Source organism: Anolis sagrei, chromosome 2 (assembly GCF_037176765.1).
Source record: "Anolis sagrei isolate rAnoSag1 chromosome 2, rAnoSag1.mat, whole genome shotgun sequence".
NCBI classification, from domain to species: Eukaryota; Metazoa; Chordata; class Lepidosauria; order Squamata; family Dactyloidae; genus Anolis; species Anolis sagrei.
Window position 1 is genome coordinate 268,873,397 of NC_090022.1, and position 23,063 is coordinate 268,896,459.

At 38.7% G+C, this 23,063-nt stretch overlaps 1 protein-coding gene across 3 annotated transcripts in view; it reads left to right on the forward strand.

Annotated features, from left to right (window-relative positions):
• The window catches only part of HTR1A (5-hydroxytryptamine receptor 1A), a 96,614-nt gene extending 75,429 nt beyond the window's left edge, over nucleotides 1-21,185 (forward strand). For 2 of the 3 annotated variants that reach the window (XM_067464586.1, XM_060761545.2), the window contains one exon: nucleotides 20,433-21,185. The gene's annotated coding sequence lies outside the window, so the exon portion shown is untranslated. Of the gene's footprint in view, nucleotides 1-9,276; nucleotides 9,444-20,432 lie in introns of those variants that run through there. The other variant, XR_010909349.1, reaches the window with a different exon arrangement.
• The last annotated feature ends 1,878 nt before the right edge of the window (nucleotides 21,186-23,063 follow it).

A 23,063-nucleotide genomic window follows, 5' to 3' on the forward strand; every position in this document is an offset into this window, starting at 1 on the left:
TAGATCTTATCATTGCTGGTGATTTACCAGCTCTGCTAAACCCTGTGCTAAACATATGACCTGTTAGAGCCCTCACTTTGCACCACTTTTTCTTGTTAAAAAGCCATGCACAAATACATTGAATTTTATAATGCCTTTAAATGTAGTGACTGAATTAGTTTTTAACTACTGCTTTATTCAGCAGGAGCCCCCGGTGGCTTAAACCCTTCTGCTGGCAGGACCGAAGTCTGACAGGTCGGAGGTTAGAATCTGGGGAGAGTGTGGATAAGCTCCCTTTGTCAGCTCCAGCTCCCTATGCAGGGACATGAGAGAAACCTCCCACAAGGATGGTAAAACATCAAAACAATTGGGTGTCCCCTGGGCAGCGTCCTTGCTGGTGGCCAATTCTCTCACACGAGAAATGACTTGCAGTTTCTCAAGTTGCTCCTGACAAGAAAAACAAATTCAACATTCAACTATGTTTGAAATTTATGTTCATTATAATCCTTTACAAAGAGCAATAGATTAAGATGGCAGATTTGTTTTTGTTTACATTTAATGTTCATGATTGAAATGGCTTCATAGGAAAAACCCATTAGTGTCTCCTTTGAGATTCACTTTTTCTCGGTTTCTTTGCCAATTTCACATTCTGATACAAAATATTATAATGTCAGCAATCCAGTATTATTATTTTTTTCTAAAATAAAGAAACACACCTTCTGTAATGTGTATGTTCAAGAGTAGCACTATTGGTAATGATGCAAAATATAACAAAATCTAAAGTACGAAACAATGTGACACCTTCATTAAAGTAAGTCCAATGCACCAAATGTATTACCCTAGCTTCTTTCCCAGCCAAAGATATTTAAAAAACCATACAGGAGAAGAAAAGTGAAATATTTGCCTGTTTGAGATGTTTGCTTATGCTAGTGTTGAAGATGGTCTTGAAAGAGGCTAGGCTACACTTGGCTTTGGGGTCTGAGTACAAAGTCAGTAAGAGAAAAGCTATTTATTTGTATTCCTCTTTGGAGATTTTCGTCTTCCATTTCTTGCATATGTCCCTTTGAAAACTCAGCTCAGCTGATAAGTTTTGTATCTATATCTTGTTTTCTTTTAAAGACATCTTCCCATTTTGCTTCCTCACTGAAATTGTTTGCAATTGTGTATATTTCATCTCATCTTTAAGAAATTCTTATGATCATCTTTCTTCTCTCCAAGTTTCTTCTCTTTGAATATTTCTGACACAAGATCTCACCCAATATTTCTTTAAGGATATTTAATTCAAATTTCTTAAAGTCCAAAGAGCATTTTTTATTATTCACTTCACAAAATACAAATGTACCAGAATACTATTGGATAATTATACCTATGGTCAATCATATAACCATTTTACCCAAACAAACAAACAAAATCCAAAGAGCATGTAGTTTTTTTTAAAGCTTTCCTCTGCATAACAAATTTTAAGAGGATATGGTTATTTTCCATTACTTCCACCTAATACACCAATTCACTCCCAATTCATTCTTGTTGGTTAGGATCAAATTCAAAACAGTTGACCCCCTTGTTGCCTCCTTTAATTTCTGAACAATGAAATTGTTACATTCTTGATGAAGACTGACTTCCAACAAATACCAGGATGATTGAATCCTCCAATTATTATATATTTCTCCTTTTTGGATATTTGGTCAGCTGTTCTAGGAGGATATAATCTAGTCTTCATTCTGTTGGTCTATAGTTATATAACTATTGTTTCCCTCTCTTTCATTTTTGTCCATATATTTTTAATACCTTAGGCCATGGATATTCTTGTACATGTACTTGACATAGAATGCTCTTACTCTTGCCTTACAGTTTAATCAGTTTCTTGGGAATAGGTCATATCTGTATGTATTACTACATTCCAGTCATGTGAACCATCCGCCAAAGTCCAGTAGTCTTTCTTATGTTAAGGGTTCATGTCCATGTTTATTTGCCATGTTCTGTGCATTACTATAGAAACATCTAAAATAATGGATTATTCTTTCTAGCTCTTCCCTTGTTTTTCCTCCCACCCACTGGTGGGTCCTTGGACTATATCCCCAATTCCCTACATATCATTGAGGCTGTTAGATTCCCAATAGCTCAGCTCCTGTGTATCATATTTGTTGGGGATTGTCTTCCTAGAGGCATCTTTTCTATGCTGTTCTTCCATGAGACTCCAATCTTTTCTGTTCAAGTGGTGTGAAAAAATGATGTGAAAAGATACAGAAAGGGGGATGCCTGTCTTGAGAGCAGTACATGTGAAAAAGATCTTGGAGTCCTCGTGGACAGCAAGTTAAACATGAGCCAACAATGTGATGCGGCAGCAAAAAAAGAAAAAAAGAAAAGCCAAAGAGATTTTGGCCTTTATAAATAGGAGTATAGTGTCTAGATCCAGGGAAGTCATGCTACCCCTCTATTCTTCCTTGGTCAGATCATATCTGGAATACTGTGTCCAAATCTGGGCACTACAATTGAGCAGAGATGTTGACAAGCTGGAATGTGTCCAGAGGAGGGTGACTAAAATGATCAAGGGTTGGGAGAACAAGCCCTATGAGGAGCGGCTTCAAGAGCCGGGCATGTTTAGCCTTCAGAAAAGAAGGCTGAGAGGAGACATGATGGCCATGTATGGGGATGTCATAGGGAGGAGGGAACAAGCTTGTTTTCTGCTACCCTGGAGACCAGGATGCAGAACAATGCCTTCAAACTACTAGAAAGGAGATTCCATCTGAACATTAGGAAGAACTTCCTAAGTGTGATAGCTGTTCAGCAGTAGAACTCTCTGCCCAGAATGTGGTGGAGGCTCCTTTTTTGGAGGCTTTTAAGTAGAGGGTGGATGGCCATCTGTTGGGGGTGCTTTGATTGTGATTTTCCTGCTTCTTGGCATGTGATTGGATTGGATGGCGAATGAGTTCTCTTCCAACTCTATGATTCTATGTAGCTCAAAAGACACAAAATTACATTACTACTCATCTTCCATCAGCCCCATGCAAAATGCCTATTGTCCTATTTTTGTTAACCAAATGTTTCCATCCCTGAAGTTCAAGCAATCAAAAAGAGCTATCTTAGCACTGATCATACCTGGGTTGCATCTGAGCATCACTTTCTGCAAATCAATGTAGTCAGGGGCTCATAGACCTCCTGCAACTCTCTCAGGGGAAAAAAGTTATCTCATAGGGGATAAGTAGGATGATTAAGCAGCTCAATAAAAATGATATCAGAATGATGAATCAGTAGCACAAGGAATCTTCTTATTATATGTTTTTTTCTTAATACTAAGCTCTAACATATCCTCCAGCCAGTTTTCAAAATGTAAGGATTTATGAGATTTCTACTTTAATTTCAGGATGTATTCTTTCAGTTCAGGAAGGGCATGTTTTCTTATAATGTACAAATTGCTTAGTGAATCAGACTAATGGTGCATCAAGCATGCCAAAGGAATATGTAAAATGCAAAGATTATACATTTTTCTTTTTCCATTTCTGAATAAAAAATACTTCCGCAATCTTGGTGCCTGAGTCTGAGGTAGTGAGAAGAATCACCCTCAACAAAACACAGCCATACCAATGACCTCAAATTTTGAAATATTAAAATATGTATAAATAGCTCTTGGCAACATGTTAGCTCCTGGCAATTCAGGAAGGAGGCAAAAGCATAGACATCGATTGCTTACAATTCTGAAGTCCTGGAAAATTCCATTTAGCAAATGCTCGGGGAAAGTTTAGAATACAGAATATGGAGGTCACTTTATTTATTACAGCAATTGAGTATCATAACTATTGGTGTTAGATCAGTGTTTTTCAACCTTCCTAATGCTGCGGCCCCTTAATACAGTTCCTCATGTTGTGGTGACCCCAACCGTAAAATTATTGTCGTTGCTCCTTCTCAACTGTAATTTTGCTACTGTTATGAATTGTAATGTAAATATCTGATATGCAAAATTATTTTCATTCAATGCACCAAATTTGGCACAAATACCCAACACACCCAAATTTGAATACTGGTGGGGTTGAGGGATGTTTTTCTCACTTGAGAGTTGTGGTTGTTGGGATTTATAGTTCACCTACAATCAAAGAGCATTCTGAACTCCACCAATGATGGAATTGAACCAAACTTGACACACAGAACTCCCATGACCAACAGAAAATACTGGAAGGGTTTGGTGGGCATTGACCTTGAGTTTTAGAGTTGTAATCCAACTACACCCAGAGAGTGCTGTGGACTCAAACAATGATGGATCCAGACCAAACTAGAAATGAATACGCAATATGCCCAAATGTGAACACTGGTGGAGTTTGGGGAAAATAGACCTTGACATTTGGGAGTTGTAGTTGCTGGGATTTGTACTTCACCTACAATCAAAGAGCATTCTGAACTGCACCAATGATAGAAATGGGCCGAACTTCCCACACAGAACCCTCATGCCTTGAAGGGAGTCGCTGACGCAAACCTGCTTCCAGCCTCACATGCTCTCCCTTGCCCTCACATGTACACCATGCTGCCATGCGCCGAGCACTCCTGCTCTGCCTTCTCCACTTGGAATCTCAGAAACAGCCCTCCCCTTGGCTGAGAGGCTGGCCAATCACAGCGGATGAGGGCTTTTGATGGGAAGATTAGCCGTTTGTTTCCCAAAAGAAAGAAAAGGACAGAAAGAGAGATCTTTAGCCTTCTCGGCCAAAGGGGTTCCTAAGACCATCAGAAATATAAAATCTCAACTAGCCAGGAATTTCATAGGAGAAAAAACTATAACATTTGTATCTAAGGTATATTCTTTGTTATAATTCTTTATATAAGGATTTTATTTTGCCATATTCCGTATCCTTAAGACAGCAGCCACATACTTGGAGATAGGCTTGAGAAGATATTCCAAGTAAAGCTATTCCACAAATTTCCAAATGGCAAAATGCATTTCTCAGAAAAGCCAAAGACAATAGAATGATGTCCAATATACATAATTAATTACTAATTATTGTTTAGTTCTGATTAAAAAATCATTCATTATATGTAAATAGCTTCAAGGCACTTTGCAGGAATACCTCAGCACTTGGTTTGTTGCTCCTCACTCTCTTCTTTTTTAGTGAAATCGAAGGGTTTCTTCTCTTTTATTCAGCATTTATTTTAATTAAATATCTGAAATGAACCAAGTGTGCTTTTAGCACAGACATTTTCAGAAGTTACAGTGTATTTAAAGATGTGTGAAGAAAAGTGAATTCATTTGATTCTTTGGCATTTGGAAATAGTGCAAAGAGTTGTCCCTAGAATAGTCGATACAAACAAATAACAAAGAAACTTCAAGAATATCGTGTTTATTTATAGCACGTGGTTTCATCACCTATAAACATGTTCCCCAAATGGGGACAGATTAATCAGGGAGGTAAGGAGAAAATGAAATGCAAAAATATCTACTGTCAATCATGGCTAACATAATCAATTGGGCTAACATAAATTTAGCACATCAACTGGTCTCCTATGTGTGCCTCTATAAGGATACTGATATGGTAAACTAAATCTTCTAATCACTCCCTTCATTAGAATTTTAATTGAACAAATGATGTCTCCAGGCTTAGCAAATTGCTGGAGATTCCAAAATGTGTATTAACTCTGGGGACTGCTCAGTTCCCATAGAAATACAATGGGATTGCTGTATCTGCAAGTATTATGTTTCAAGATAACTGAAACTATAGACAACAATTAATCTTATATTTTGACTATATTTGTATATCATATACTAGTACTGGGGGACAAACACCTCTGAGGGGAATATCTTTTGGAGTCTGAGTATGTGGATATTGACCTCCCATGTATAAGAGAGGTCACACTGTACTTTGAGATCTGAATCTTTTTATGCCATTGTGCTAGCCTACCTCTGTTCAATGCAATAGTGCTTGTATATTTTAGAGGTAACTGAGGTGTGGCATCCATTAATTTTATTGCATAAGACCTCATGATCTATTGCTTTGCTCAGCTGCCTGAAGAAAGGTGTAATCCAGATAACTATTGGCATTGTTGGATTTTAGCCTCAGAGACTGCCCTTTGTTTCTGCCTGATGTTCAAAGGGGGAGGTCTTGGAACTCAAATGTGTGAGCCTTGTCCTTCCCCTAACTGAAAGCTTTGATTACAGGTAGTTAATCACTGGGTTGCAGTGGCCTCACTAGGAATTGTGTCACCCAGTGCCAGAAATCATAGTGTCATTCCCACGGGTCTCATCCCATATCACATTACTGTAGCTTTATTTATTTTGTGTCAAAAGCATTGCATAAATAAGTTAAAAATGATAAAATAAAGGGATCACAAGCAGCTAAATAGTTTTAGACCAAAAATGGGCAAAAGTGACTACATTGTCTGTACCATTAAACAGTTCTTCCTATGTGCCTGAGGAAAGGCATTGTGGGCAAGCATACCAATGCCGAGTTGTTTGTTCTGCTCCACAATAGCACAAGGTGGAGGATTCTCCTAGGTTGAGCCATTTTGCCAGGTAGTCGTTTGATCTGCCAACTCCATTTCTGAGTCTGTTCAGGGACTTCCAAGCTTAAATGACTGAAAATGTGACAAATCCGTGAGTATAAAAAGCCAGCTGTAATGAAATCAGCACTGCATCATTGTAGTACATGCAGAGAAAACCCTGTGATGTGAAGCATCATTGTAATTGGGTAATTGGATTTCTGGATGATATGGATTATCTTGATCCATTTCAATCTGGTTTCAGGCCTGGCTGTGGAACAGAGACAGCTGTGGTCACCTTGGTGGATGACCTAGACAAAGAGCTAGACAGGGGGAGTGTTTGCCTGTTGGTTCTCCTGGATCTCTTAGCAGCTTTCAGTACCATTAACCATGGTATACTTCTGGGTCATCTCATTGGGATGGGACTAGGAGGCAATGTTTTACAGTGGCTTTGGTCCTTCCTGGAGGGCTGTGACCAAAAGGTGGTGCTGGGAGACTCCTGTTCAAACCCCTGGCCATTGACCTGTGCAGTTCCTCAGAGTTCTGTGCTCTCTCCCATGCTATTTAACATATACATGAAACCACTGGGAGAGGTCATCCAGAAGTTCAGTGCCACCTACATGAAGATGACACCCAACACTACTATTCCTTTCCACTTAAAGCCAGGGAAGCTGCCCTGACCCTAAACCAGTGTCTGTCATCAGTAATGGACTTAATCCAGACAAAACAGAGGTACTCCTGATCAGTCATAAGGCAGACCAGGGAATAAGGATCCAGCCTGTGCTGGATGCGGTCACACTCCACCTGAAGACACAGGCTCTCAGTTTGGGGGTCCTTTTGGATTTGGTACTGAACCTGGAGGCCCAGGTATCTGTGGTGGCTGGGGGGGCCTTTGCACAATTAAAGCTTGCACCCATTCCTTGAGAAGCAAAATCTGGCCATGGTGGCATATACCTTAGTTACATCCTGTCTGGATTACTGTAACATGCTCTACATGGGGCAGCCTCTGAAGAGTGCTTGGAAACTCCAGGTGGTTCAAAGTGCTGCAGCCAGGTTGGTAACTTGGGCTGGCTACAGGGAGTGAACAACCTCCTTGTTGCAGCCACTCCATTGGCTGCCAGTCTGTTACCAGGCACAATTCAAAGTGCTGGTTATGACCTTTAAAGCCTTAGAGAGTTCGGCTCCAGGCTATCTGGCCAACCACATCCCCTTGTACAAACCTACCCAGGCCCTGAGATTTTCAGGAGAGGACCTTCTCTTGGTCCCACCTCCATTTACAGCTTGGCTGATGGGAACAAGAGAGTGGGCCTTCTCGGTGGCTGCCTGTCTACTCTGGAATTCCCTGCCCAGGGAGGCCAGAATGGCCCTTTCCCTGCTGTATTTTAGGTCACAGGTTAAAACCTTTTTATTCAGGTAGGCTTTTAAAGATCGTCAGGGGGTGCTGTGATTTTATATGCTTTTATGGTTTTAACCTGAGTTGTTTTAGTATTATGTTCCACTGTAATGTTTTTAGTTGTGAGCTGCTTTGAGTCTCGGTTGTTCATTTTTATTTTTTAAGAGCAACTGACAGTTTCTGAACTTTTGTCTGTTTGACGCTTTTACAAAGTATCTGACAAAGAAGTTCGTTATTATGAAGCCTTCCTCTTTCTTCTTCATCCTGTTAAAGAAATAATGCTTAGGAATACATTGATTTTATTAATGGATGTATTCCTATTATATGGAACTGACAATTAGAAATGGTCTGGTTATCTTGCCTATATCACTTGACAGAGACATGCTTATAAAGAACTGAAATTATCAATTTCTGTGCCACTTTACAGTGTAGATACCAATCAGCATGTAATGGCAGTGAACAGCTCTTGAGTTTCAGTTCATGTGTAACCTGAATTCAGTAGAAGCTAGCAAGCATTGTTGTAGATAGTAGATGCATACTACACTGAATACCTTCAATAACATACTTCTCTTTAGTAGGGCAATTGCAGCTATTTACTATTCTGTGATCCCATGATCATACTTCCACATACAATTTCACTCATGCATAACTAGTAGGGCTGTGCAAGTGATTAAAAAAAGGTTTAAAAACTCATCACAAAATTAGGGGGTGCTGGGATTTCATTTCTAAAGTATCATTTGTGAAAATTTCATTACTATTACAAGAGTAATGAAATTTTGCTACTTTTTCGTTATAGTAATTGCGCAAGTGGAGAAGCTTCAGGGGCTCCTTTCTCCTTCATTTTTACAGTTATTAAGGTGAAACTTGTTACAGTGGAAGAACACATTTATCACTGTTAGCCCATCAAGTTTCAGAACATTTCACTTATCCATGGATTTTTGGGAAATTTCCAATTTTTTTATAAACAACATTTTAAAACCCCTATAAGAGCTAGCTTCTTGCATTTTCTATGCAATAAGACAAGATAACAGGGGATCATTCCCCCCAACTTTCAGAAATATTCATACATCTACTGATTTTAGGGAAGTTTAAAAAAACGTTTTGACAAAAAGTTTTTTTTAAAGCCACAACAGTGCTCTCGTCGAATGTCTCTCATATTAACAAATATAACTTCCATTTAGGGATTTCTTCCTAGCCTAGCACAGAGATTTACTTACTAGAAGTAACAGTCAGTTCTCCTTTTTTCAGATTCAACAATGTATTGGAACCCTGGCTGGCTGCTGCTACGGAGGGTCAAATCTCTCCCCTAGCCTGATTGGGGCTTTCTCATACTAAGTAGAATTCTGGGGAATGTAGTTTAGGGCAAGGCCTTTTGAATTCTCTGGCATAGGGCTCTTCCCTTCCCCAAACTACATTTCCCAGAATTCTGTGCTTTCTCAGTCTCTTTCCCAGCAAACTCTGCTTTCTCCCTGCCGCTTCCCTCTCCTAATGGTGAGAGGCTATTAATTTAAAGAGGAATGGCAGCCTTTTCGGCTTTGCTTCCTTGTGCTAAAAATGAAACTGACTTTGGGAGGCTTCCAAGATTTACAAAATACAAATAAAAAAGTATTGGGTAAGTTTCGATTCTTAAGTTTTTGGCGTGGGCCATGCCCCCACAATGGATATTGCATTGTAAGTATGAATTTAACAAATTTGATATGACTTACGGCAACTAATGAAAAAATTGCACACCCCTGATAGCTAGAGACTGAAAATCATGAAGTGATTTTTCACTTTTTCGCCAGCATTATTTTTAATTTTACTTACATTTGGCCTACCCACAGATTTTAAAGAGTGTTGTCCTATTTGATAATGCTTATGTTATTGTTTTATTGTTTTGTTGTTTTAAATTGCTTATATTGTTGTTGTTATTGCTTGTATTGTTGTATTTTGGGCTCGGCCTCATGTAAGCCACACCGAGTCCCTTGGGGAGATGGTAGCGGGGTATAAATAAAGTGTTGTTGTTGTTGTTGTTATTATTATTATTATTATTATTATTATTAGTGGAGGCAAACTGATAGTAGGATGTGTATGATGTCATGTGTTCCAGCTGCAATTTCAGCTTGCCTGCCTCATGTGATAAAATCCTGTTACAAAAGTGCTATATCTCAAGATATTTAATGTAGTGTCTCAGTTAAAAAGCCCCTGTGTAATAATGTTCCAAAATACAACTGTAAAGACCACAGAATTTGAAAAAGATGGGAAAGCATGGAGGAAAAGCCTGCATCACAGAACTGACAAAACAACAATGATCATAATTACTCTGTGAACATTCATCAATACTCTGTGACCATTGTGAGCACATTCAACTTTTGACTTCCATTTAATAGTGATGTTGTTCTACCCCCTTCATTAGAAATGTTCAGACACAAACAGAACTTTATCTAAAGTGATGTTTTTCATTTCCCAAGTACAATGACAGCAAGACACATCTGGAAGGACACTCTTGCATTCACAGATGGAGCCTCACAAACTCTTCACGATGAATAATTTATCTGGCAGATAAATTTAAATGTTCTCATTTCGTTCATGATCAGAGAATGGAATTCCACTTTATTCAAAATTATTCATGAAGTTCTTTAGCAGATGACTTTCTGTTCACATCTGGTGTGCAGAGAATTTGCCTGAGATATTTGCAATTTGCATTGCAGATGTACGAAAGACTCTGTGTTCCTGTTTCCTGACGAGATAAAATTGGTCCAAGGGGGTGCATGGTGGCCCTTTGGTGTCAGGGTACTCATTTAACATTGAGTCACTAGATGACACTGGTCATAATTGTCTCTGTGCAGAATTAGGTGTATCCACCCAGATTCTGTTCTTGGTTGACAGAGAGTCAGACTTGATATTTAAGATTAGCTTAAAACAATAGATTTTCCTCTGAGAGGTATGTCAGCAGACTTGCAAAATTAATCCTGTGTTTATGCTTCAATATTTAATCACATAAAGGCAAGCTACAAGATACATGGATGAGGAAAAGCAGTTCTATAACAAACAGATATATTTAAATATTTGTATTTTTAGGTTGATTCAAAGGCAATAAAATCCTTGTCTAGCTTCCTCATTGGGTAGGCCCCAACAGGCAATCACAATGTTGTATATATAGTCAGTTCTCCACATTTGCAGATTTGTTATTAGCAGATTTGATTAATATGACCCTTTTAGGAATCTCTAGGTCTTTCGATATGATCAACTTCCGCTGGAATTTGACCATAGAGTTGCACTTGAGAACCTAGAGAGTCCTAGAGCAAACACTTATCTGGGCATTTGTAGGCCCTCCAGCATGATTCTATGGTAACTGCTGGATGAACTTGACCATAGGATTCTACTGAAGAACCTATAGATTCCTGGAGAGATGTTTTTATTCACAGTTCATTCTGCTTTCATAGTGGTCCTGTGCTCCTAACTCTTTTGAATGTGGATGACAGATTGTAATTCAAGAAAAATTAGTAGCCTAAAGATGAATTGGAATGAGCACTAACTAGCTCATTCTATTATGAATATTAACTAGCTTCTACAGTGGCACAATGGCACTCAGGAGTAAATATCTACATCTACATCTCTCTCTCTCTCACACACACATCAGGAGTTAGTATAATTTTACCTACAGACATGAATCTCAATAGCTATGTTTTACACTCCCATCCCACCATCTTCCTTCAAGAGTTCAGTGCTTTATATGAAAAACAATCTGTAAGGCTATGGGAGACCATACCAGTTCGATTGTCTAATGAAGGCAAACATGATTATGTAGGTATTTTACACAAAGAGAAATAACAATCAGTCCTGTAGGAATGTGGTAGTTTTACGCCTGAGGCTAATGGAGAAAATACAAGGGATACTTCTTTTAAAGAGATATATAAAACTAAATTAAGATAAAATAAACACAGCTGGTTTTTATAAGCCAGCCTTACCCAAATGTTGTGAAACATTGGCTTCACAGAGTTACTCTCTAGCTTCCGCTCTTAGTGACTGGAAAGCTCCGCAACTTTATAATGGGTCAGGGTCACCCCTGCTGGTCTAGAGAAGTACAAATTACATTGCTCTGCATGAGATGTGCACTCACACGGGAAGGTCTGTGGCATTTCCATTTCCACCCTCCTGCCTGGCTGACATCCGTCCTTCCCACCATGGGATCGATAGAAGCTTGGCTCAACAGAAGCCGCAAGTAGGAAAGAGCAAAGTCAGGTCAGGCATAGTGGAACTCTCAGCAGCTTTCTGCAACAACCGTTCTCTGCCTCTTCTTGTTTTAACGGTTGTTTTGGTTCATATGTTCTCATCTTGTTTACATTATTTATGATTTTAATCTGGATTTTAAATTGTTTATATTTCATGATGCCCTAAGATCCCACAATAAAGGGCAAGATATAAATACTTAACTACGTACATGCATGCATACATACATTTCTTGCTAATTGCTATCAAATCAGCTTTGATTATGGTGTCCCAATGAATGAGAATTTTCCAAATCATCCTGTGATCAACAGCACTGCTCATGTCCTGTAAACTCAGAGCTATAGGTTCCTTGATTGATCACCTTGCATTGTGGCCATCCATTTTTCCTACTGGTTCATACTTTATCAAGCTTTAGAATCTTTTCTTGCCTGACATGAGTAAAATATGAGAGTCTCAGTGCTGGATTCTAGTGGGATTTTAGTGGGAGTTCAGGCTTGTTTTGCTCTGGGACCCACTTATGTGCCTTTTAAAAATATGCATGATATCCAACAACTCTCCTCCAGCATCACATTCAAATGCATTAATGCCTTCCTGAGGTAATTCAGGATGCCTCTTTAGGGAGAGAGAAAACAAAATGGATAAACTTGGATCCAGGACCTGTCTTGCATGGACATATTGACTTTGTTTATACTCATTTTAGGTGTTCCCTTCTCTGCATCCTATGGGCTGTGCCACATTGGTAAGGGCTGTGTAGCATAGCTTAAGGGAGGTCCTAGCACTCTTTCTTTATTAAAATAAATATGCTAAATTGTATTTTTTCTTATTTTTTACATGAATTATAGCACCATATTAACCTGAAATTCAGGCAGATGTTGCATTTTACATTGGATTTGCACTAATGAAATCATATGTGATTATTCAAAGTTATTTCCTTATCTTGTCTTACTGGGATATGTCCTTCTTGTTGAATAGATCTGTATTCCAGTGGTGCACAATAAAATCAATTTAACAAATTGAACATGGTAAAAAAAATTAATGTAAACAAATTAAAAGCACATTAAATAACTTAAGTAGTTATATCAAGGCTGTTTAAAACCATTTAGAAGACTCTGGAACTTTTTAAATGTATGAGCAAAACAAGATACTACTTGAGGCAGAAGGTTTTGGATGTACAAAGGTCAGCATATAAACTTATTGTTGTTTTTGTACTTTATTGTTAAGAATGATAAAAAGTTGCTTGAAGGATTTTTCTCGTTCATATGCCAAAACACCTTGGCAGACTTTGGGTATTATGTATTTTGACTTAAGGCAGTGGAAAGAACAGTTTCTGTTAAGAAATTAGCTGCCACTATGCACATCACTCATCTCAGCAAACAATGTATGTGTGCCAATAAAAAGCTATAGTTCTGTGTTATATACATAGTATTTAAAATGTGTGCCATTGCCATGATACGAAGGACATTTTTTTTAAAAAAAAGGGCGTGTACTGGAGAGGTAGTTGTGAGAATTTGTGTGTGCTTAAAAGCTGTGCAACCTAAATCATCATAATAACTCTTTTAAAGCAACTAGTTGACTTTGCAAACAAAAAACACAAAAAAAGTTTGCTTAACATATAGCTATATAACTCAACAGTTTTTTTGTGTGTCTTTGAACTATATAGGAAGCGAAGCTTTGTTGCTGTTAATTGCTATTATGTCTATTTAGATTTATGGCAACCCTATGGATGATTAGAATGCTAATTAGAATTTATTTTCCTTTGCATATTTTTCCAAATTAAATCTTTGATTATTTTTTCCCATTTGTGTCAATGAGTTAATTTCCTCAATTAGTTTAATACCAGTGTGAAATCTGTCTTGCACCTCCAGATATTTCTGGCATTCTGGATTTATTTGTTGGCTACATCTGCTTACATGTGCGGATAAATACATGTGAATATTTGTTAAAGGAAGGGGGAAAAAGGTGTAGAATATATCATATACCTAATCATATTAGAGATATAAAAAAGGAGACTTATTTCTTAAGTAGGATCTATTTCATTATAATTGCAATGTCATGAATGCGTACCTCTACGCATACAAGAAAGAGGTACCTAAACAATGAATACAGTAAGTAACTTGCAAATACTTTATGTTGGTTTTGAATTAGTGTCCTGAGCCCAACTGCAGTCTACCTACAAAGGGAGAACTGCTAGATATATGGTTTAATAGTTGAAACAGCCGAGGATGCTATTACTGTGACAGAGTGAGATTTGGAACCCCCAAGGGTACTTGATTAGCAGAATTCATAATTAAGATGAACTATGTGTTTGGGATGATATACTCTCTGCAGGTTTATTTACTTTGGATGAGTTATATCCAGTTTTGATGATGTTTGAGATTTGGCAGAATGCCTTGTGTCAAATAGACATATTTACAGATGATAAAAGAATTAGACTTCTTTGGCCTAGAGACAGTAAGTGTGCCATTTGATTTCTCAGGGTGAGAGGTCTGCTCTATTAAAAAGAAATGTATTAAGCATACTTCTGGGTTACGTTAAATTTAAAGAGAAGTTTGGATAAATGATATAAACTATACTCTTAATCTATGTTGAGTATAGATTAAATTTAAATTACACATTGTTGAAGATTACTGTTTTTTATAAATAAATTTGTTGCGTATTTAGAATGTAGAAGTAATATGTAGAGAAGAGACTAATCGTAAGGTGATACGTTGGGGAAAAGATGGAAAGCTGTTATATTATAAAGAAAGAATAATTTATTCAAGATTTTTGGTTAAATTGAGAGCCCATTATTGTCTTGTCTCTTTGTAGTAAAAAAGAGAATAATATGTTAACCATAGGTTGAGATAATTCATAGGCTTAGTTAAGTTGAATAATTTTATGAATTATATTAGTGCTGAAGAAGATAATATATATAGTATGATGTATAACCATTGTTAGGAAAATTGGAAGTCAAATGTAAATCCCTTTCTATTCTTTTTCCTTTTTTCTTTTCATATTGTTTGCCTTTTAAATGCATGTATTGAAAATTATTTAATCAAAATATTATTAAATGTATTTATTTATTTATTTAGAACATTTATATCCCGTCCTTCTCAACCCCCGATGGGGGACTCAGGGCAGCTTACAACTGGCAATCATTAGATACCAACAAACCAATAAGATTATAAAAACACATTAAAATATTTACCATTAAGTATTAAAACACAACCAAGCCTAAGTCCCCAAATCCAAACAGTTTAGAAGCCTTTAATGTTGGAAAAGGAGAATGTGCAATTCTGTTTCCACAAGCAGTTATACATTTATGAGTACAGTGGGCAGCAAAGTTGAAGACAAATAGTCAGGGTTCACAGATGTTTTTCTTCCTGCCTAGCTTGCTTGGCCAGAATGTGTTCTCAGTTCTTTTTTCACTTCTTACCTCTTTGCCTCGTTGAACTTGGTCTTTGTTATCGCATTGTAGGCAGTACAATCCATCACCTTTTGTTTATCTGACATACACTTTCTGTAATAAATACATTCTATTTGCTTTTGGTGGCCTTTGATTTTAATTACAATCCATATCAAGTCAATATTTAGAGTAAATCGCACTGGGACAATCTCCTCTTATAGCAGAAATGCGAAGAACATGGGGAGAAGACAATATTGATGTTTTTCTTCTCTCTATAGGAGGACTAAGAAGTTAAAAAAATGATGCAGCAATAATTATTTATTTTTATTTATTTACTATTTTTCTATACTGCCATTCTCAGCCTGAGGGCGACTCATGGCAGTTTACAGAATGGCACAATTTGATGCCCACAATAATATAAAACAGTTAAAACATTTAACATAGATAAAATTCATTAAATAATAAAACCAATAAAACATAGATTCTCTGCATCTTATTACCAAAGTCATTGTCCAATTGCGTTGTCCAGTTATTCCGAGATCAGGGTTTATCTGCTACATTGCATTTGAGAAAGCCTGCTCAAACAGCCAGGTTTTGACTTTTTGTGGAACGATAAGAGGGTGGGGGCCAATCTAATGTCTCTACAGCCAAGGGGCCACTGCTGAGAAGGCCCTGTCTCTCATCCCCGCCAACCGAACCTGTAAAGAAGGTGGGAACAAGAGCAGGGCCTCCCCAGAAGATCTTAAATTTCTAGATGGTTCATAAGAAGAGATACATTCAGACAGATAAACAGGGCCAGAACGGTTTAGGGCTTTATAGGCTAAAGCCAGCACTTTGAATTGTGCTTGGTAGCAGATTGGCAGCCATTGGAGCTGGCGCAACAGAGGAGTTGTATGCTCCCTGAGCGCCGCTCCTGTTAGCAACCTGGCTGCCGTCCGTTGGACCATTTTTAGCTTCCGAACAGTCTTCAAAGGCAACCCCATGTAGAGAGTGTTGCAGTAGTCTATACAGGATATATAGACTACTGTATAGACCAGAGCGTGGACTACCGTGGCCAAGTCAGACTTCCCAAGGTACGGGTGCAGCTGGCACACAAGTTTTAATTGTGCGAATGCTCTCCCGGTCACCGCCGAGACCTGGGGTTCCAGGTTCAGCAATAAGTCCAGGATCACACCCAAGCTGCGAACCTGCACCTTCAGGGAGAGTGTAACCCCATCCAGCACAGGCTGTAACCCAATGCCCTGTTTGGCCTTACGACTGACCAGGAGTATCTCTTTCTTGTCTGGATTCCATTTCAATTTGTTTGCCCTCATCCAGACCGTCACAGTGACCAAATACAGGTTCAGGACCTGGACAGCTTCCTTAGTAGAGGTGGGAAGGAGTGACAGAGTTGGACGTCATCAGAGTTGGATGATCTCCCCCAGCAGCTTCATGTAGATGTTAAACAACATGGGAGACAATATTGAACCCTGCGGCACTCCACAACACAATGGTTGTGGGGTTGAGCAGGAGTCTCCCAACAACACCTTCTGGAAACAATCCTCTAGATAGGACTGGAGCCACTGCAGAACAGTGCCCCCAAGGCCCATTCCCATGAGGCGTCCCAGAAGGATACCGTGGTCGATGGTATCAAAGGCTACTGAGAGATCCAGCAGAACCCACATGGACACACACCCCCTGTCTAGCTCCCGGCAAAGATCATCCACTAAGGCAACCAAAGCTGTCTCAGTACCATGTCCTGGCCTAAAACCAGACTGTGCTGGGTCCAGATAATCTGTGTCTTCCAAGAATACCTGGAATTGAGAAGCCACCACACATTCCAAGACTTTGCCCAAAAAGGGGAGTTTGGAAACAGGCTGATAGTTGTCGAATTAAGTGGGGTCCAGTGATGACTTTTTCAGCTGTTTTATTACAGCTTGTTTTAAGCTTGCTGGGATGTTGCCTTCCTGAAGGGAGGCATTAACCACCACCTTTACCCACTCGGCCAATCCCCCTCTGGCTTCCTCTAAAAGCCAGGATGGGCAGGGGTCTAGGATGCATGTGGTCGCTCACATCCCTTCAAATATCTTGTCCACATCCTCGGGTTTCACCAATTGAAATGAATCCATTAAAATTGAACAAGCAGGTTTTCCAGCTATATCCACAGAGATTGCAGTTAACATAGTGTCCAGGCCTGAACAGACCAAAGCGACTTTGTCAGCAAAGAACCGAGCAAATGCTTCACAGCGAGCTGCCAAGTTGTCAGAGCTCCCGTCTTGAGAGGTGAGCTATAATAGGCCTCTGACAACTGGCAATAGTCAGAGGAGCTCCTGTAGCTTCTGCTTCTTTGAAAAAAAAATCACTTCACCAATGCAAAATTATAAGCTGTTTCTGGTCAGGGAAACCATCTGACCTAGGATGGAAATTTTGTGGTATGTGGGACACGTGCTCTTTAAGGGATCTAGATTAGATTTTGAGACCAATACCCCAAAGAGTCTGGCATGGTCTAGATTTTTTTTCCTGATGAAATTCCACAATTTTTCAAATAACTCCCCTTTGTGGATTTATTGCACTCTGTTCAATGTGCTCTTTACTTTGAAAGTCAGCTCTCTCCACACACCACATCTAAATGTGATCAGAAATAATGTTAGCAGTTCTAGGTGTCCAAATGGTGACAACAAAAATATGATTGTGGTTCTCTTAACCTCTAGAAGAGCTAAAAATCGACTAGGCAGGTGATCTAAATCTCTGATTATCTACTACATTGTGGTAGGAATTGTGTGGTCTTGCAGTGGATATTAGACTTGTTAGCTCTTGCCAGCATAAATACTGACAAAGAATGATAGGAGGTGCAGTCCAACTACATCTGGAGTATCACATGTTCCTCCTGCCCGGTCTGTGTTGAGTTTTGGTCAGTACACTGAAATGAGAGCAAAACTGGACAGGGCAGTGAGTTACATTTATGGAGAACTATTCCAGTTGAGAAATCTAACAAAAGCAGGCTGGAAAGAATTTTAAAAGCTCTGTGATGCCAAGGAAATTGCATCAGTATTAGTACTAATTGACTCTTTCCCATAGCTATCTAGCATCGTGGAGCTGGGAAAGCATTTTACAATATAAAATAGCAGCAGAGTGAACTGTAGTCTAGTAAGTCCTTCTTCACTTAACAGTGGAATCTGTAATTGAAATAAATGTCATAAAATGATTGTAAAGGAAGGACAAAGATATACTGAATTGCTCCTTAACTGGGATTGAGGCATAGGCAGACAATAGTTCTTTCAGAGAAAGAGGCCAAATGGATTTTTGGAGATCATGATTTTTTAAAAAAAAGTTTAGTGAAAGATGCAAGAGTGTAGGAGAAATGTTCATGTTCCTGGGAAAGGATGTCTTAATTCTTTGGTCTGTATCTGGCCTTAAATGAACAAGGAATGCAAAGCTGAGGAACCTCACGGCTCTGATATGACATTAAGATCATTCAGTTAATTCTTTTAATGATTAATTATATTAAAACTTGCATTATCCATTGTTTCAGGTGCATTTTAACTCAATTTGGAATCCACCTTGGGCTCCTTTGGGAAGAAAGGCAGGATATAAAATAAATAAATAAATATAAATTCATTAAACTTAGTCTTACAATTGTGCCAATATGTTTTCTATCTAAACATGTATTACATTATGTCACAACATTTGAAACATTTTCTATTTCGGGTTTCAAAGTGTTATTTCCTGTTTATGTGGTACTTACTTTGAAAGTAGTTGTTATTCTTTGTTTTGGTGACTGTTACAAACTGTGTTGGATTGGTTGAGACGCTATGGACCTAATCATACAGATGACCCCTGTTTTGCTGGCAAAATGCTCCACATGCCCCCTTCTTCCCCCGTCACATGTGGGGGATAGGACAAGGCACCCTGTCCTTGTTGCCATCAGACAGGGAAAAGTGTGGCAACACATGTTGCTGCATTGTCTTTTCCCCCACTAGATGGGGAGAAAAAGGTAAAAATTGCACTTACCCAAGTGTGGTGTCCAAGGAAGCATCTTGCAATGCTTCCTCAGCACTTTGAGGAGCAATGGGGCGGGGTCTGCAATGTAATGTGATGGTGCTTGACAAGCCTCATCCCCAAAGTGTTCCAAGGGGCCAATTTGCCCCCAGTATTATGTGGTGGTATGAGATATTGAAAAACTATTGCAAAATGTGCTGCAGGATGTCCTGCCAAAACTGTTTTTGCAGTTTAATAAATCTTTTCCATGTTTTCATGATAAATCAAATTAGGAAATGACATTTATAACCCAGGAACAAAAATTGTGTTACATAGTGTTATAATTCTATACTGTATCCAGTAAAGTATCCAATAAAGGACTTGCTAGACTTCAATTCACTGCTATTTTATATTGTAAAATGCTCTCCCATGTCCACAATGCCACAAAAGCTCATGTAAAAATAAAAACCAGTTCAGACTCAAAATTGCTTTCACATCCCCGCCCCCCTTCCTCCTTCCATTTTGCGGACCTAAATAAAGTGGCTACTCACCACTGTGAATTGAAACTGAACTTGGACCAATGAATTCTGGATAACATCTGCCAATTTCCCAGCTAGCTACCATTCAATGAATCTTCTATGTATTTGTTCAACCACTCAAGCCATCACCCATTTTATTGACTATAAACAAAGAAGTAAGCCAATTTGCATCCTAAACAGCCAGTTACTGCTACTCAAATGTTTTTCTAAGAAAGAACTTTGACAATATTTTAAATGGATGTCTTTACTATTGTTGCTTTAATACAGGTTGTGAAGGAATCACAACCAGCAGAAAGGATTATTTTTACATTGCTGCTAAAAATTAAATTGTGCTATAAGTAAGCAATAACAATTTTTAAAAGCCTGTAGAGCAATAATTATTAATACTGAATCCAGCATGCAAGGAAATTGGTAGTGGGGTTCATGGGGCCAGCATTCTTAAAATGCTTATAGAAGCACTTTTGTTAATGACTGCTATCCCCCCCCCCCACTTTTTTTTGTTATACAGCAGTGGCTTCTTGGTGAGAGGGAGACTTCAAGGCTATGTCACCAAAGAGAGACCCATGGCATCTTCCCTGGAACTCAGCATCTGGCCCTGAACTAGCCATGCTTGGAAAATGGGCAGTGATAGAACTTCAAGTCAGAAAGCAGTGGCTGGCCACAGAATATGCAAGAACAGCAATGCAGTAGGAGTTTCTATAGAATTGGATGGAAATTCAATGTGTCTTGTAACCATTGCCATCATGGAACTCAAAAGTTGCATCCACCATCTGCCAAATGAGGGAAGAAAGACCACCTCTCCTTAAAGACAATATTCTACCTGTGCTATGGAAGGTTTAGAGGATTTTCCAACAACTTTATAATCTCCATAAGGTTTGAAAAAAACAGACATGAGAGACATCATGCAAACCAACATTGCAATGACCACTTCCAATGCACTCCACTTGTCTGGTGGGCAGTAACTGCATCTGTGTGCATACCAACACTTATATACATTAAGCTCCTCTATATATGTGGGGATTCCTATTGGGTCATATTCCAATGACCATGCTGCTTGAGGACAATGGAAATTATAGAATGACAAGATCTGGAAGGCACTAGGTTGGGAAGATATGGTCTAAAATGTTATGCTGTTGATACCTACTGCTTTGTAACTGTGCTCCAGCTTCTTGGACCATCTAAACACAAGAGGAGTCAAGTTATGTATGTAAATTTTTATAATATTAAAATGCTTTCTGTTATTAAAAGAAGGTAAAGAGAATGTGTGTGTATGTTTATGTTATTACAAAATAATTGTGTGGACATGAACAAAAAGTTAGAACTACAATTTCCAAAATGTTCCAAACCTCCAATAATTTCCTCTTATTTCTGCTATATAATTTGAGGACGGGGTATCATATACTGTGCTGCTTCAGGCAGTAAAATGACTTGAGCCAAGTTATCTTTTGGGTATAAAACATATGGCTCTGTAGTAATTTCTTTACACATTTCTTTTTTATACAGTATAGGAGTTACAGGCGTGGAGCAAAGTGGATTCAACATGAGAGCACATTGTTATCCTGACCCATTGTGCTGGATGCCTCCAACCAAACACAGTCCCTAAGTCTTAGTGTGAAAGAAATGTGGCAAAAATAAACTGGATCTTAACATTCAGTGCAATATTGTCACTGCATTGAGGAGGAGGTGCCATGACATTATGTTCCACACTACTTCAGAGAGAATAATAGAGAGCAGACAGGGTTTAAGGATAATTGGCACAACAAGATGACAGATTAGATATGAGGAGCAGAGGCATAAGGTATAAATTCAAGACTTCAGGACTGGCCTAACAGGAGAGATGTTGTCAAGAGAACTGCAAAGAACATAGGGAGAGGAAGATCTGAAGTGGGAAAAGATGAGGGAAATAGCAGATAGTGTTTCAAAAGTTTTGGAGAGTAAATTTTTTACTATATACTTGAACAATTTCTTAGTTTTGTGATCAGATGCAGTTGGTCAGAAAATATCGCTTCAACCTCTCCTCTTTAATAATTCACTTACTGCAAAGGATACATTCCTGGCCAGACCATGATTAGATGAAGCTGCAGATATGAATGAACACCATTAAATGACTTCACTTTTCAGTCCACCATACTATCAAATTCAGTTGGAAGACCTAGAAGTTCCTAGAGAGGTTCCCATAGAATCGCCTGGAGGACCTAGAAAACTCCTAGAGAGACTCACCCTAACCCCCAGGAGAAGGTAGGTGAAACATGCATCTAGAGAGCTAGATTCCTTCCATGAGTTCCATTATTAAGGGAATTTTACTGTAATATAATCCAGTTCAAAGCAGACAATCTGTATTTTATATGGCAGTGTAGAAGGAACTGGATTTAAAGTGCCTCAGTAAAGTGTGATGAGGTCCTTAGGCATGTTAATAGTAGGGGAAGGTCCCACTCTGTTCTCTGAACTGTGTTCATATAATTGTGCTTAAAAACATCGGGTTATGCTGGAACCCCCTTTAACATTATTTTTACAGTGTTTATCCTCAAATAAGCATGCCTAGCACTTTATTTTAGTCACTCCAAGAAGATGGATGCCCCACTAGTGTGGAGTGCTATCATATTACTAACAGTAAATATACATTTAGTATTCATTTTCACTGTCATTCTTTTTTTAAAAAAACCAACACAAATTAGTTACATTAATCAGACATGCAGCCAGTTGTGTCCAGATACGGGGAGTCCCCCCCCCCCAACATTAAATCCTCCCCAAGCCTTTATTTTCAGCCAAATTTCAGGCAAAAGAAGTTGAGCAGCATTTACAAGGTATGGTATCAGGACAGGTGGGCAAGACCTATAGAGGAAGGCAGAAGCAAATAATTGCCCTCCAACACTGCTCAGTTGCCCACCCCTGCTGTAAATCCTGTGCAGAACTTGTAGCATGAGACATTATGTGAAATAATGTCTCATGCTACAAGTTCTGCACAGGATTTACAGCAGGGGTGGGCAACTGAGCAGTGCTGGAGGGCAATTATTTGCTTCTGCCTTCCTCTATAGGTTTTGCCCACCTGTCCTGATACCATACCTTGTAAATGCTGCTCAACTTCTTTTGCCTGAAATTTGGCTGAAAATAAAGGCTTGGGGAGGATTTAATGTTTTTT